Source organism: Fukomys damarensis, unplaced genomic scaffold (assembly GCF_012274545.1).
Source record: "Fukomys damarensis isolate Sample0158 unplaced genomic scaffold, DMR_v1.0_HiC HiC_scaffold_11, whole genome shotgun sequence".
NCBI classification, from domain to species: Eukaryota; Metazoa; Chordata; class Mammalia; order Rodentia; family Bathyergidae; genus Fukomys; species Fukomys damarensis.
The window spans coordinates 2412489-2427291 of NW_022900923.1; the positions used below are offsets into that span (position 1 = coordinate 2412489).

At 40.3% G+C, this 14803-nt stretch overlaps 1 protein-coding gene across 6 annotated transcripts in view; it reads right to left on the bottom strand.

Annotated features, from left to right (window-relative positions):
* Mark1 (microtubule affinity regulating kinase 1) overlaps positions 1-14803 on the bottom strand; it is a 104674-nt gene that overhangs the window by 56905 nt on the left and 32966 nt on the right. The gene's annotated exons all lie outside the window — the stretch shown is intronic.

Here is a 14803-nt window from a genome sequence, read left to right on the forward strand (position 1 = left end):
GCGCCTGCATGGCGGCCGTGAGCGGGGACACGTCCCGGCCCGACCGGGAGAGCGGGGCCTACGGACCCAGGGGCGACCTGAGAGAGCAGAGGGCGCGACCCAGGGTCCACCCGGAATTCACAGGCGTCACCGAAATTTTCTTCAACCTTTTAGTTCCTTTCCCCATTCACTGATTTCTTGGCGGTTGGGGAACTTTCTTTGATCCTTTTCCCATTTTCCCCTCTCTTTTCTTCCTGTTTACATTTTTTCTTCCTTTTTTCCCCCTATTCTCCCTTTTCATTTTTGCTCTTTAATTTTTTATCTTTATTCTTCAAATAATTTTTTTCTCCTCCTTTTTCGCTCTGTGTCCTATCTCTCAACATTTTCCGTTACCTTTACTTATAAACTTCCTTCCATTTCCCAATAGAATCAATCCTTTGACCCATTTCTGTGTCCTCTTTCTCATATCCTATAGTATAAATTTTCACATTTTCTTCTTTCATTCTCCTATTCCCAACCCCTATATCTTGTTTTTTCTGGGGTGAGGGCTGAGACAGGGTCTTAGAATGTACCTTAGGCTGGCCTTGAACTCATAGTAATCCTCCTGCCTCAGCCTCCCCAGTGCTACCCCTATATCTTTAGTAGTATAACCATAGAGCTTTATTGATGTTTAGCTAGTCAGTCATCTCGTAAAATTACTTTTAAATTATTTTCTACATTGATAGAAATATAGCTGTTGCATATAGGACATATTAGCTGTAAGTTAATACCTTGGCCATCTTAGTGTTTATACAATAATTGTGGATTTCATCTCTGTGTTTAAATGTGGTACATAATTGGTTCTTACGTTATATGAATATCCAATTTGTCTGGAATGATGATACCGATTTGCTCAATAGTGCCAAAATCATATAATTATTGCTATTAATGCATTTTCTGTGCAAGGCCTAGGTTACTTTGTGACACTAACAATACTGGGGGGCATTCCCAGAGAACTCATTGACTACACAATTGCATTGCATTGCATCCCCCTCTCCCAAATGAAAGAAGGTGTCAGATCTTGGGGCAGGGGCAAAAACTAGTCAGCTATGCCTAAGGTACATCACTGGCAAGCAAACTAACTGAAAAGATCTCTATATCAGCAACAAAGTCTTGCCAGTGCCCACAAACTTCAGCACAAAACAAACAACAAACACATGAGACGATGAGACAATAAAATAACTCCCAACTCCCTCAAAGCCAATCCAGCCAATCCAGGAGGCATCAGTGGCAGGAGGAGGTAACAGCAAAAGCCATACACCCGAATTATGCAAAAAGATAACAGAAGAGGTTAGAAAATAAGCCAAAGAGGTGCTTGGCAGTATAACAGAGCATATAACTGAACAGATCACGGAAATAATAAAAGAATGAAGGAGCTTTCAGAGGAACACTAACAAAAAGCTAGCTGAGCTAAGCAAAATGTTACAAAATATGAATGGCCAGACTAGCAAAGAAGGAGAGTCCATGAAAAGGTTTCAACAAGAAATCCAGGAGATTAAAAATTATACTGAAAGCATAGGCAGCAGAAGTAACCAATGTGAGGACAGAATTTCAGAATTAGAAGACAGGGATGGTTTCAAAGATCAGCTACTCAAAGACTCTTTAAAAGCAACAAGAGAACATGAAAAATAGATCCATGAGCTGTTAGATGACATAAAAAAGACTACTCTAGGGGCAACTAAAATAAGTGAAAAATCAGAAGCCAGCATGAATGGCATAAAAATGTATTTACAAAAATAATAGCTGAAAATTCCTCATAGGGAGAGAAATAAACATATAGATATATGAGGTATATAGAATCCCAAATAGCCACAACCAAAAGAGAACTTCTCCATGCCACCTGGTAGTCAAAATACCAGAAGTCCATCACAGGACAAAAATCTTAAAAGCTGTTAGTAAAAAGAAATGAAACACATGTAAAGGTAAACTCTTTAGATTCACAGCAATCTTCTCAACACAAACTTTAAATGCTTGGGTGGGGGGAGGGTGGTGAACATTTCACACCCTAAAAAATAACAACTTCCCAACTTTATATCCATTCCTTCGAAGTTGATGGAGAAATGAGTACCTCAAGGTAAGGAGCACTTCAAGATCATTAAACCTGCACTCTAATATACTCCCCAAGACATCCTAGAAAGAAACACTGAAGCTAAACTAACAATATCAGTAAGTCAAATATAATGAACACACCAGGCAGGATGAGCAGCTAAGCAGAAGGAGAAAAATAAGGAAATCTGCAACAAGAAAATACTACAATGACAGGACACAGCCAATATGTCTTAGCAGTAACTCACAATGTGAATGGTTTCAATTCTCAAATCAAAAGACATAGGCTGTCAGAACAAATCAAGAAATGAAAGTCAACAGTATGCAATATACTGTACAAAAAACGTGTTCAATTAAAAAAGTCACACTTGAAACATCAAACAATGGAAAACAATATTCTGTGTAACAGGAACCCAGAAAAAACAGGAGTAGCTATCCTAATTTTAGAGAAAATGAATTTCAAGCCAAGACTGATCAGAAGAAACAAAGAACATCGCTACATATCAGTTAAAGAAACAATTCAACAGGAAGATATAACAAATATAAACATATATGCACCAAAAACTAGCACACACAACTTCCTAAAACAAACTCTAATGGACATAAAAAAATCACATAAAGATCAACACAATTACAGTAGGGGACCTCAATACCCTACTGACAGATCAACTACACAAAAATTCAACAAGAAATAACAGAGCTGAACCAAATCTCCAAAAAAATGAACTTAATACATTTCTAAAGAGTGTTTCACTCAAAAGAACACACATTCTTCTTAGCAGCACATGAAACTTTCTCCAAAACAGATCACATGCTAGCTCATATGTAAATACAAAAGAATTAAAATTACCTCATGCATTTTAATCACATTACAGTGAAATAAAAGTAGAAATCAATGGCAAAAGAAAACCAAAATCTATCAAATACATGGAAATTAAATAATGCTCTTTTGAATAATTAATGGACCACAGAAGAAATCAGACAGTTCCTAGAATTAAATGATAATGCCAGTACATCATACTGAAACCTATCATACACAATGAAAACATTCCTAAGAGGCAAGTTTATAGTGTTGAGTGCCCATGTCAGAAAAACAGAGTGAGCTCAAATAAGCAACTTAGTGATGTGCCTCAAGGTCCTGAAAAACAAGATGAATCCAAATCCAAATCTAGTACAAGGAAGGAAATTACAATGATCAGAGAAGAAATTAATGAAATTGAGACTAAAAAAGCAACACAGAGAGAACTAATAAATCAAGGAATTTCTTGTTTGAAAGAATACACAAATTTGGCAAAATGCAAGCCAATTTTACCCAAAAAAGGAAAGATTCAAATCTATGCAATTGTTAATAAAAAAAAGGTGAAGCCACAATATATTCCACAAAATTCAGAAGATCATTGATAACTACTTTTTGAGAGATTATACTTTAATAAAATGAAGAATTCAACAGAAATGAATACATTTCTAGATACATATGAACTAGAAAGTCTGAACCAAGAAGGTATAAAAATCCTGAATAATACAATATCAGTCAATGGAATAGAAGAAACAATTCTACCAACTAAGAAAAGCCAGGTCCCAATAGATTTACTGACAAATTCTGTAAGAACTTTAGAGAAGAGGACATCAATACTCATCCAACTCTTCAATGAAGTCAAAAGTTAAGCAGTACTCCCAGAGTCATTCCTGGAAGTAAGCCTTACCCTGCTTCCACAACCAGAAGACCCAATTGAAAAAGAGAACTACAGCCCAATCCCCCTAATGGACAAGGATGCAAAAATCCTCAATAAGATTCTAGAAGACAGAATGCAACAAATCATCAAAATGATCATACATCACGATCAAGTAAGATTCATCCCAGGGATGGTCAAAATACATAATCAATAAATATAATATACCATGTAAACAGAAGCAAAGACCAAAATAACATGATCATCTCAATAAACACAGAAAAATCATTTGACAAACTCCAACATCCATTCATGATTTAAAAAAAAAAACTAGAGAAAATAGGCATAGAAGGACTTTATGTCAATCTGGTGAAAAGCCATCTATGATGAACCAAAGATTAACATCATACTAAATGGGGAGAAAGCTTTCCTTCTAAAATTAAGAAAAAAGATGGATGTCAATTGTCACCACTACTGTTCAATATAGTTTTTGAAATATTAGATGAGTCAGGCAAGAAAAAGAAATACAAGAAATATGGACAGGAAGAGGTTAAATTATTATTATTTGCAGATGACATGATTCTCTATATAGAAGTCCTGAAAAACTCTACCAAAAGACTCCTAGAATTAATAACTGAATTCAGTAGCATAGCAAGATACAAAATCAATACAAAAAATCAATAATGTTCCTGTATACCAATAATAAAATCATCAAGAAAGAAATAGGGAAGCATCATCTTTCACAATAGCATCAAGAAAAAATAAATATTTAGGAATTAACCAAGAAAGTGAAAGACCTCTACAACAAATACTGCAATACTCTGAAATTGGAAATTGAAGAGGATATCAGAAAATAGAAAGATACCTGTTATTCCTTGATAGGAGAACTAATATAGTCAAAATGGCCATACTTCAAAAACTATTATGCAGGTTTAATGCAATCCCATCAAATTACTAATAGCATTCTTCACCGGACTAGAGAAAACTATTCTAAAATTCATATGGAACCAAAAGAGATCTAGAATAGTGAAAGCAATTCAGGGCAACAAGGGAATGGCAGGAAAAACCACAATCCTAGACTTAAATTATATTACAAAGCTACAATGATAAAAACAGCACAGTATTGGGAAAAACATAAAATAGACATGTGGATCAATGGAATAGAACAAAGGATTCAGAATGAACTCTAAGCACATTCTGCTACTTCTTTATCTTTGACAAGGCATCCAAATACTTCCACTGGAGAAAAGATAGCCTTTTTAACAAATGACACTAGGAACTGGCTATCCACATGGTGGAGAATTAACATAGACCCTATTTGTCACCATATACAAAACTAAAAATGGAGCAAAAATCTAAATTTTAAAAGAGAAACACATAATACACAGGAAGAATAAAAGGGAAAACTTTTTAAGTCACAGACGTAGACAAAGACTTTCTGAACAGAATCCCAGTTGCACAAGAAATAATACCCAAAATCCACAAGTGGGATCACATCAAGTTAAAAAGCTTCTGCACGGCAAAGGAAACCAATAGAGGGAAGATACAACCTACAGAACAGGAAAAAGTTTTGACTAGCTACCCTTCAGACAAAGGACTAATATTTAGAATATATAAAGAACTAAAAAAAAAATACATCCTCCAAATTTAAAGACAATTTAAAAATGGGCATCTGAAATTAATTGATATTCTGCAGATGAAAAAGTACAGTCAATAAATACCTGAAAATGTTCAACATCACTGTCCATTTGAGAAATGCAAATTCAAACAACATTGAGATTTCATCTCAATCCAGGAAGAATGGCCATCTTCAAGAAGTCAAGTAATAACAAATGCTGGCCATGCTGCAGGGAGTGGAAGAGGAACCCTTCTCCATTGTTGGTGTGAGTGTAAAGTGGTAAAACCACTATGGAAATCAGTATGGAGATTCCTCAAAAAGCTACAACTAGAAATTCTACTCAACTCAGCTATCTCCCTTCTAGATATCGTCCTATACGAATTAGAGACATCACATTACAGTGATATGTGCCTATCCATATTTATGGCAGCACAATGTAAAGTAGCTCAATCTTGGAAGTAGCCTATTTTGCCCATCATTAATGGATAAAGAAAATGTGATATCTGTATACAATGGAGTAATACTCTGCCACGAGAAAGACAAACTTGAATCACCTGTAGGAAGACGGATGCACCTTGAGACCAAAATGTTTCGTGAAATAAATCAGACACACTGTTTCTCTTTTATGAGAAATGAAAAATATAAGTAAAATGAAAACTAAGGATAGACAACATGAAAGAGTGAGGTGGAATTTTAGCATATGGGAAGAGAACCAAAAGATGGAAGGAGAGGGAGAGAGGAGAGGGCGATGAGACTATTTGTTTTACAGGAGGGAACCGTGAGATAGATGTGCCACATCCCTATAAGGAACATGATAGTCATGCACTACAAACATGTACCAAATGTACAAGGGATCCAAGAGATGCAGGGAGAGGGATGAGGGGAGAAGATTTGAAAAATAATTAAGGTGTGTCATGCACATGTACCAGCTCCCTAGATTAATGTAATCATGTACTATAAACAAGTACCTATTTTTTAAAAATTTTGCAACTGGCCTCCACGTCCATCTGTAATAGACTGGTTAAGAACAGTTCTATCCTTGAAACCTACTTGAAAGTTTTGTCGATGCACAGAAACTTAACTGGTAAATGTTTCGCTGTGCTAATACAACTTCTAAGTGGCTCACTGCACCTGAACTGTGGAAGGGTGACGTGGTTTACGGAGAACACCTACCCTTCCTCCAGCTGTGGGGAAGACTGGCCGTGCTGGCACAGTCTCTAGGAGCTCCCTGCCGCCAGGCCTCGGGGCTGGCAGCTGCAGGGACATGGCGCACCCTGTAAGGTGCACCAGGAGGACCCGTGGGCGCCCACTCCTGCTTGCCTCCATCCCTTCCCTTTGCTGAGTGTCCCTGTCACTAGAGTGAGGCGTAGCTGTGAGTACAACCACAGGCTGAGCCCTGGAGGCCAGACCTGCAGGTGGCTCTGGTGTCCCGGTGGAGAAGGAGACAGCAGTCACGAGATGCATGGGGCTCTCTATCGCTTCCTTGCTGTTACAGGTTCAGATCTGCGCACTGGTGGTGAAGCAAAGGCCATGGGTGGCTGCAGCGACACCACTGGTATCTGGGCAGGCAGCACGTTTATCAGCGTGAGCTGTCCCCTTCTGTCCAGATCGTCATGCTTATTGCTGTAAATTCTGGCTTAATACTGCTGTTCTTAATTTTGATTTGCCTGATATATCTTTTCTAGAATTTATTTCCCACCTTTCTCCACACTTCGGTGTAGGTCTCTGTGGTGAGAAAGAGCACATACCTGGGTCTCCTGTGGACACACATGAGAAGGCAGGTATCTGAGTCCTTTTTAAAAATTGAGTTTAACCTGTTACCTGCACTGTAATTACTGTTATATTTGGCCTTTTTTTCTGCATTTTTATTTGTGTTTTACTTTAAGTGTTTTTTTCTCCTTTCATTCTTTCCCCTATTTTTTGTTCCCATTTTCTTATCTTGTGAACTAGAAGCTCTACCTGTTGTTTCTGGGAGTTACTTTTTAAATGTAAGGGTAAAAGTCAAGATGCAGTGGATGGGGGGACCCTGGAATTGGCTGGCTCTGAAGAAGAGGCGGCAGAATAGCAGCCTGGTAAGAGAGAGAGGTGAAAGGGAGGGAGGTCCCTGTCTGCTCTTTTAAAATGAGAGAGCCCTGATGGAGAAACTGCCCTGAAGCCGAAAGAAAGACCTCTTTCCTGCTGTGACCAGCAGGGAGGAGGAGAAATCAATTCCGCATATAGAAGGATGGCTACATTTGCTATGGGAAGTGGAGTGAGTTCCAATCTGGTGGTTCTTACTTTCCCGGTGTGGCAGAGGTGAGGCCACCTGCTAGCCCGAGGACAGGCCACAGAGGTCTGAAGAGAACAGGGAAGGCTTGGAATGATCTGTGTGAGAGGAAGAGTCACCGAGCTTGGTGACCATGAATGTATTGTGGCTCTAATCTGCTTAACTGTAGCATTTCTTTAATGTCCCCAGAGCCCAGTCACTGAGAAAACAGACTCCAGGATTTGGTCCCAGACTGGAGGCTTTAAACAGGCACCAACCAGGAGAAAGGAGCAAGATAAATTAGTGGCAAGTGACTGAAAGGATGGATAATAAATTCTATTCTGTTAAGGAGAAGAAAAGAAAAATAAAGCTAATGGAGAAGAAGTAGGGATGTGTACACTGGAGGGTCCAAAGGGATCCAAGAAGAATTGCAGCAAGATGAGCTAAGAAAGCAGCAGACAACCAGAAGCAGAGCGAAGGGCGACTGAGGTGTGCTGCGTATACACACCAGGTAATCACTGTGTACCGCAAATGTGTACCCATAAACATAACCCTTTTTAAGTAAAAAAGTTACTCCTGAAATAAATGGTGCAAAAAGGAAGAACAGGGAGATAAAAGGGAATGGGAGCAAAAGCAGACTCAAACCCAGCAGGGCAAACAAGAAATCCTATAGTTCCACGTTAAGCATTCAAGGCATGATGGGGTGCAGGGTGAGCCCAAAGCGTCTGAGCCCCCCCATGGCAGTGCCAGTTGCAGCCCCCATGGCCTCGGTCTCGGGGTGGTTCTGTCCACCGCCTGTAGCTTTCTGCGTCAGACCTTGCACATTCCATATGTCCGACTTCCTGGGGTCTCCATCGTTCTTTTGTCTTCACTCTCACATCTGTACATGCTGCCTTCTGAGGGGCACCCTGACCAGCCTCTCAGCCCTTTTTCCGAAGTCGGGGTGAAGCCTCCAAAATCTCAGGACTCCTGCATTCCGCGAACTACGTGGATGTTGCCATCGGCCCACAGTTTGGTCAGCAGCCCGGAGCCCCTTGATGACAGCGCTCAGCGCCCAGACGACTGAGTATTGGGAAACAGATCCCAGGGAACCAATTCCCTGTATGGCCCGCCTGCACAGAGCCCTGGGGCTGTCTTCAAAATGCAAAGTCCATGTAACTGCACTGTATACCTAAAATGTACCAATAAACTCAATTAAAAAACTGCAAAGTCTTTCAAAGTTTACTTTTACCTTTTTATACCTTTTATACACTTCAACCTGGGAAGAGTGGGCTTGTTGATTCCTCAGATGCCCATAAGGCATCTTTCCATTGTCCTGACACAAAGTACTTGTCTTTTTATTCCAATCTTCTCAGCAAGCATCCTCTCCAGGGTCCCAACTTTCCAGGCACTTCCATTCTGGTGAAACTCTAGACTTTTCAAATGGGCTTTTTGCTTTTTTCAAACATTAAGCCACCTTGAAATTTCCTGCAGTAGATTAGTCTAGCACTCTTAATTTCAGCCTCCTGCAAAGTCTGAAGATATGGGCAAAATGTAGACACATCTTCTGCCAAAGTACGGCAGCCAATGACATCTATGTCCCTAGACTTTACTGTCTACACTCCTTTCAATATTCTGGTCTTCTGAGCTCCAACCAGAATCTCCCATGAGCTCAGTGCACAGTATTTTAGTCTTACTAGCCAGCATCTCCAAACCTTTCCAAACTCCTCTCACAGCCATTTCCACATGGTCAGATGTAGTCATGGAAACAACCTCACTTTTCCGGCACCACAGTCTGACCTAGTCTCTTTCTTGCTGCTGAGACACAATACCCGACACCCACCAGCTAAAGGAGGGAGGGTTATTTTGGCTCGTAGTTCAGTACATGGTTGGCTGGCTCCCAGGGAGAAATGGCATGGTACAGGGGCAGAGAGGAAAACTGCAGACATCATGGCAGCCAAGAAGCAGACAGGGAAGGGAGGAACCAGAGGGGGAGATGCTTATCTCACCATATCCCACCTCCCAACAGGAGAGTCAGATGCTGAACTCATTTGTGGACAATCCACCGACGAGTACAACCTCCCAACCTGTCACCTCCAAAAGCCCTGCCTCTGAACACATGAAGAGCTTGGTGGACAGTCTAGATTGAAACCATGACAATATCACAGGGAAAATAATACGCTATTTAACAATTAGAACTGTAAATATATAGTTGGATCATTATGGGTGAAATAACACCCTTTACTTAAAATTAATTCATAGTGGATTAAGGATGTAAATGTAAAAACAAACACAAAGAAGCCATAAAAGTAAGTACCAGAGGAATAAATGGCAGGTAAGTAGCACTGTTGGTCTTGTTGTACTTCTTGTTACTGTCATCTCAGCATGGGAAATGTTTTTTTTAAGTATGATATAAAGCAGAAGCCACATAAATTTTTGATAAATTTGAAATAATAAAACTTGAGACACTGGATTTGTTTAAAACTTCTCCTTAAATCAGAGTTAACGGATAAATTCAAAAGTAAAGAAAAATTGTAACACAGCAGGCTAATGGTTAATTTCTTAACACTAAAACCTTCAACAAATTAATAAAAGGAAAACAATGGGAAAATGAGAATAAGCAAAAACTTTGTGCTAGTAATGCACCGAAAAGAATATATACATGACTTGGAAACATACAAAGAGAGTCAATCTAACAAGCACAACGAGAATTAAAGCTACAATAAAACACTATTTTTCATTTGTTAGATTACCAAAGATTATAGTATTAGTTGTTGAAGGTACAGTACAAGGCAAGGCACACTCATATCATTGAGCAGAGGGAAAACTGATACAGATGTTATGTAAAAGAGTTGAGATACTTATTTTTTTAAAAAATAGGGGTGTGGCTCAGTTGTAGAAAGCATGCCATGAATACAGCCCTCTACTCAATTCCCAGACTTCTTCCCCACAAAATTGCTTAAAGCTTTGGATTAGAAATTTGATTTCTGTTTCTTTGTACTGCAGAGTCATGGATAAACTCAAAGAGAAACGCACATCAAGAAATATACCGCAGCACAGTTTGTAACATAAAAAAAGAGACGAGCGTAAACACGCACCGACAGGGAACTCACCCTGCCCATGAGGTGTGTTCTTGGTAAACGTGAGCACATGTGTGCACATATCTCGTCACAATGCTCCCGTAAGCACGGAATGTCTCCAGGTTACATGGGGGATGCAAGTGTGAGCAGCGCCTTCTGGGGAGCGGAGCTAGGAGACAGCAAACGAGGAACACGAGGAACACTTTCTTCTTCTGATACAGCTTTCAGAACATGTGGACTGTGTTCTAAACGCACCTTTACTGACTAATCAATGTCGTGAAAACAGTAATTTTTTAAATGTGTCTAAGAGAAAGGGCAAAGTGGAAAGAGAACCAGCACTTACTGACGTTCACCATTACCGTGCATTGTGTCAGACGGGTCAAGTAATTTATCCAGATTCAAGCCGATCCTTAATCACATTCTTGGAATTCAGACTCCAATGCTTGTTGCTATAGACACAGCTGGAGGAATGGTAGACAGCGAATCTGCATCACCCTTTCTTCAGAACTCATCAAAATTGATAAAGTTGGGGGGAAAAAACAAGCACTAGAAGGAGGCGACTACAACCCCATTCCTCAAAGTGCAAATTAAATAAAAACTAGTAGGTGAATGGTTTCAGAGCCCACGCAGGAGGGATAACAGTCGTGTGCACAGAGCACAGCAGAAGTGACCGGCGGGCGGCGGGCTCCACAAGCACCCATGGTCAGGTCACCTCCTCTCTCCAACCTCGCTTCCCAAATCTGCTCATTCTGGGAAATAACGAGGTCCAGCAGCTCAGGAGCCCTCCCCTAACACCCTAAAGCTCAGTGAAACCTTCGGAGATGTACTTTAACTGAGGTCTGCAGAGCTCCCACTCCACCAGCACCAGCTGTGTCCCCACCCCTCTTCACCTCCCTCTTGCCACGGGAGCAGTGAGCAGAGGTGAGGATCCCATCACGCCCTCACCCGGCTGCCAGCTCAGGCTCTATCTCCATGCGACGGAGGTGAAACAGGGCAAATCCACCTACACTATCAGTGAGCAAACTGCGGATGTAGAAAAATTCCCCATTGAAGATTACTAATGGGAAAGATCTCAACCTCTTACCAATGACAGACACTGACTGGGGAGAAGGAGGACTAGATGCAAAGAAAAATCATTCTGGAGGAACAACTCCAGAAAACAGACAGGAGGGGAAACCCCACTTTAATAAACCTTCCCCACAGCCCATATGCATGTTTGCTTGCATTTGCAAAAAGAAACACTATGAAAATGAACTGAGAACTAATGAAAATTGTTGCCACGGGGATGGACTAGAGACAGGAAGGGAAGTCAGGCTTCCCTGAATGAACCTTGTTATACAGATGCAACTTAGAAAACTCATTTTTTAAACATTCAAAAACTAAAATGAAAACTGAAGACAAAAATCAACTTACTGTAATTAAGTTAAAACTAGATGCCCAACTGATGAGATAACAGGAAGGAAAAACATTCAGAGTCACCGGTCCCCAACCTGTCGGCACCAGAGACTGATTTTGCAGTAGAAGACAATTTTCCAGTGGGCCAGGTGGGTTGGGGAGGGTGGTTTCAGGAGGACTCACAGGGGCGTGTGGTTCCCATGGGGTCTGGCATGCCTGAGAATCCAGTGCCTCATGACCCCACTGAGGTGGGGCTCAGGAGGTAGTGTAGGCAGTGGATGCCACTGTACCCAAGATGCAGCCTTCTGCTATGTCCTGAACCCGCCGAGGACCCATACTGGTCTGCAGCCTGGGGGCTAGGGACCCCTCTCCAAATGACTTTAGAACCTTCTTGTGAATATAGGACCTTGCTGGAATATATTTTTAGACCAAAAACTCTTAATCTGTCGTTTAATAGCCTCATTAATAGTGACATCATCAGTCGGAGACTATCATATATACATATGTATCTACATATATAAGATAAAGCTAAGTAATTATATATTATTGTTAAAATAACTGTCAGGATGTTAAAAATCCTGTGATATTAAATTCAAAGAAATATCAACATGAACTCATGCATCTTTATTTTAACTAAATGCCTATTTCCTTCTTCTAATATTGTATAGCACAACAGATAACTGTGGTTGACAACAATTATTTGCGATTTCTGAATGTTTCCAAAGCAAAAAAATGACAAGTGTCTAGGATGGGAGACATATCAGAAAGTCCTTGACTATAACTATGACTTCAAGAGCTTCAACTCTTTTATCTGCCAGTAGGTTAAGTGTTTCGATTTTAATATTTAGATCTGTGATCCATTTGGCTTTAATTTAGTACATGGTGTGAGGTATGGGTCTAGCTTCAGTCTGCATGTGGACAGCTACTTTTCCCAGTACCATTTGTTAAAGAGGTTATCTTCCCCCCAACCTTTGTCAAAGATCAAATAGATGAATGTGTTTGGGTTGTTTCTGCATCATCTATTCTGTTCCATTGATCCATATGTCTGTTTATGTGCCAGGACCATGCTGATTTGTAGTATAACTTGAAGTCTGATACCTTCTCCCATGCTTTTGTTACTCAGGACTGCTTTTGCGACTCTGGATATCTTGTGGTTCCATATGAATTTCAGGATTGTTTTCTCTAGTTTTGTGAGGAATGTTGTAGGTATATTGATTGGTACTGCAATAATTCCATGTATCCCTTTGGAAAGTATGGCCATTTCACGATATTGTTTCTGTCTATCCAGGAAGAGGGGACATCTTTCCATTTTCTGATAACCTCTCCAATCACTTTTTTCAGAGGGCTGTAGTATTCATTGCAAAAATATTTCATTTCCTTGGTTGGGTTAATTCCTAAGTATTTAGTTTTTCTCAATGTTATTGTGAATGGTACTGTTTTCCAAATTTCTTTCTCAGTGCGTGCATTACTGGTACACAGGAACACTGCTGATTTTTGTGTGTTGATTTTGTATCCTCCTAGGCTACTGAATTTGGTTATAAATTCTTCTGGTGGAGTCTTTTGGGCGTCTTCTATGTAGAGGATTATATCATCTGCAAACAATGATAATTTGACTTTCTTCCTTTCCTATATGTATCCCTTTTATATCTGTCTCTTGCCTGATTGCTGTGGCTACTGTTTTGAGTACTGTGTTAAAAAGGAGTAGTGAGAGTGTGTGGGAGACCACAATATTGCTTATGCCCAAAGCATGTGTCCTGGCTCCCTATTTTCTGTCTCTCTTAGTTCTGGCTTTTAGGTTATTCTCCTCAGGCTTGCATCGTGTACTGAGCAGGAGACTGAGCCTACTGTAGAGGTTTCCAGTAATGTTTCAGGGGTTTCCGGTAAGAGGGAGCATCTTTTTCCTGTTCCTGATTTCACATGGAAATCTTTCAGGTTCCCCAATTTACTATGACATAAATAGCTTTTAGTGGATTGAGATAAGGTCCTTCGTATTTTCTTCAGGGTTTTTAATCATGAATGGGTGTTCAATTTTCTCAAAAGTGCTTTTTTTTTTGCATCTATTGATAGGATAACATGGTTTCTTTGCTTCTGTTTATGCAGAGTATCATATTTATTTGTGTATGTTGAACCATTCTAGGATGAAACCTACTTCATCACTATGTATGATCCTTTTGATGATTTGCTGCATTGTTTGCTAATATCTTACTGAGAAGTTTTGTACCTATCTTCACTAAGCAGATTGGTCTGTAGTGTTTTGTTGTGTTTTAGCTGGCTCTTTGTCTGGTTTGGGGATCAGAGTGATGCTGGCTTCCAGAAATGAGTCTGGAAGTATCCCTTCCAATTTCATGAAAAGTTTGAGGATTATCAGTATATAACCTCCGTAAAGGTCTTGCAGAATTCAGCAGTAAATCCATTATAGTTCTGCTTGTTGTGGTTTGTATTCAGATGTCCCCTGCAAAGCCTCATGCAGGCATAGGTGGGGCTTTTTGGAGCTGGCTGGATCTAGGGTGTGGAATACTGGATTAAGGGTGTGTGGCACTAAATTAGTCAACTGACTGGAACTGGCGTAGTTCTGGATGTGGATGAACGGATTTACTAATTTACCCTGGGTGTGGATGCACCACCCAGAGGCTTGTAGCCTGGATGGGACAGAAGGGCTCACTTCATCCACTGCCACTCACTGCTGCTGCTGCTTGCTGCGTCCTGCCTGCCCTGCCATAGACATTTGTCCTCTGCCATGCCACCCTGCCTT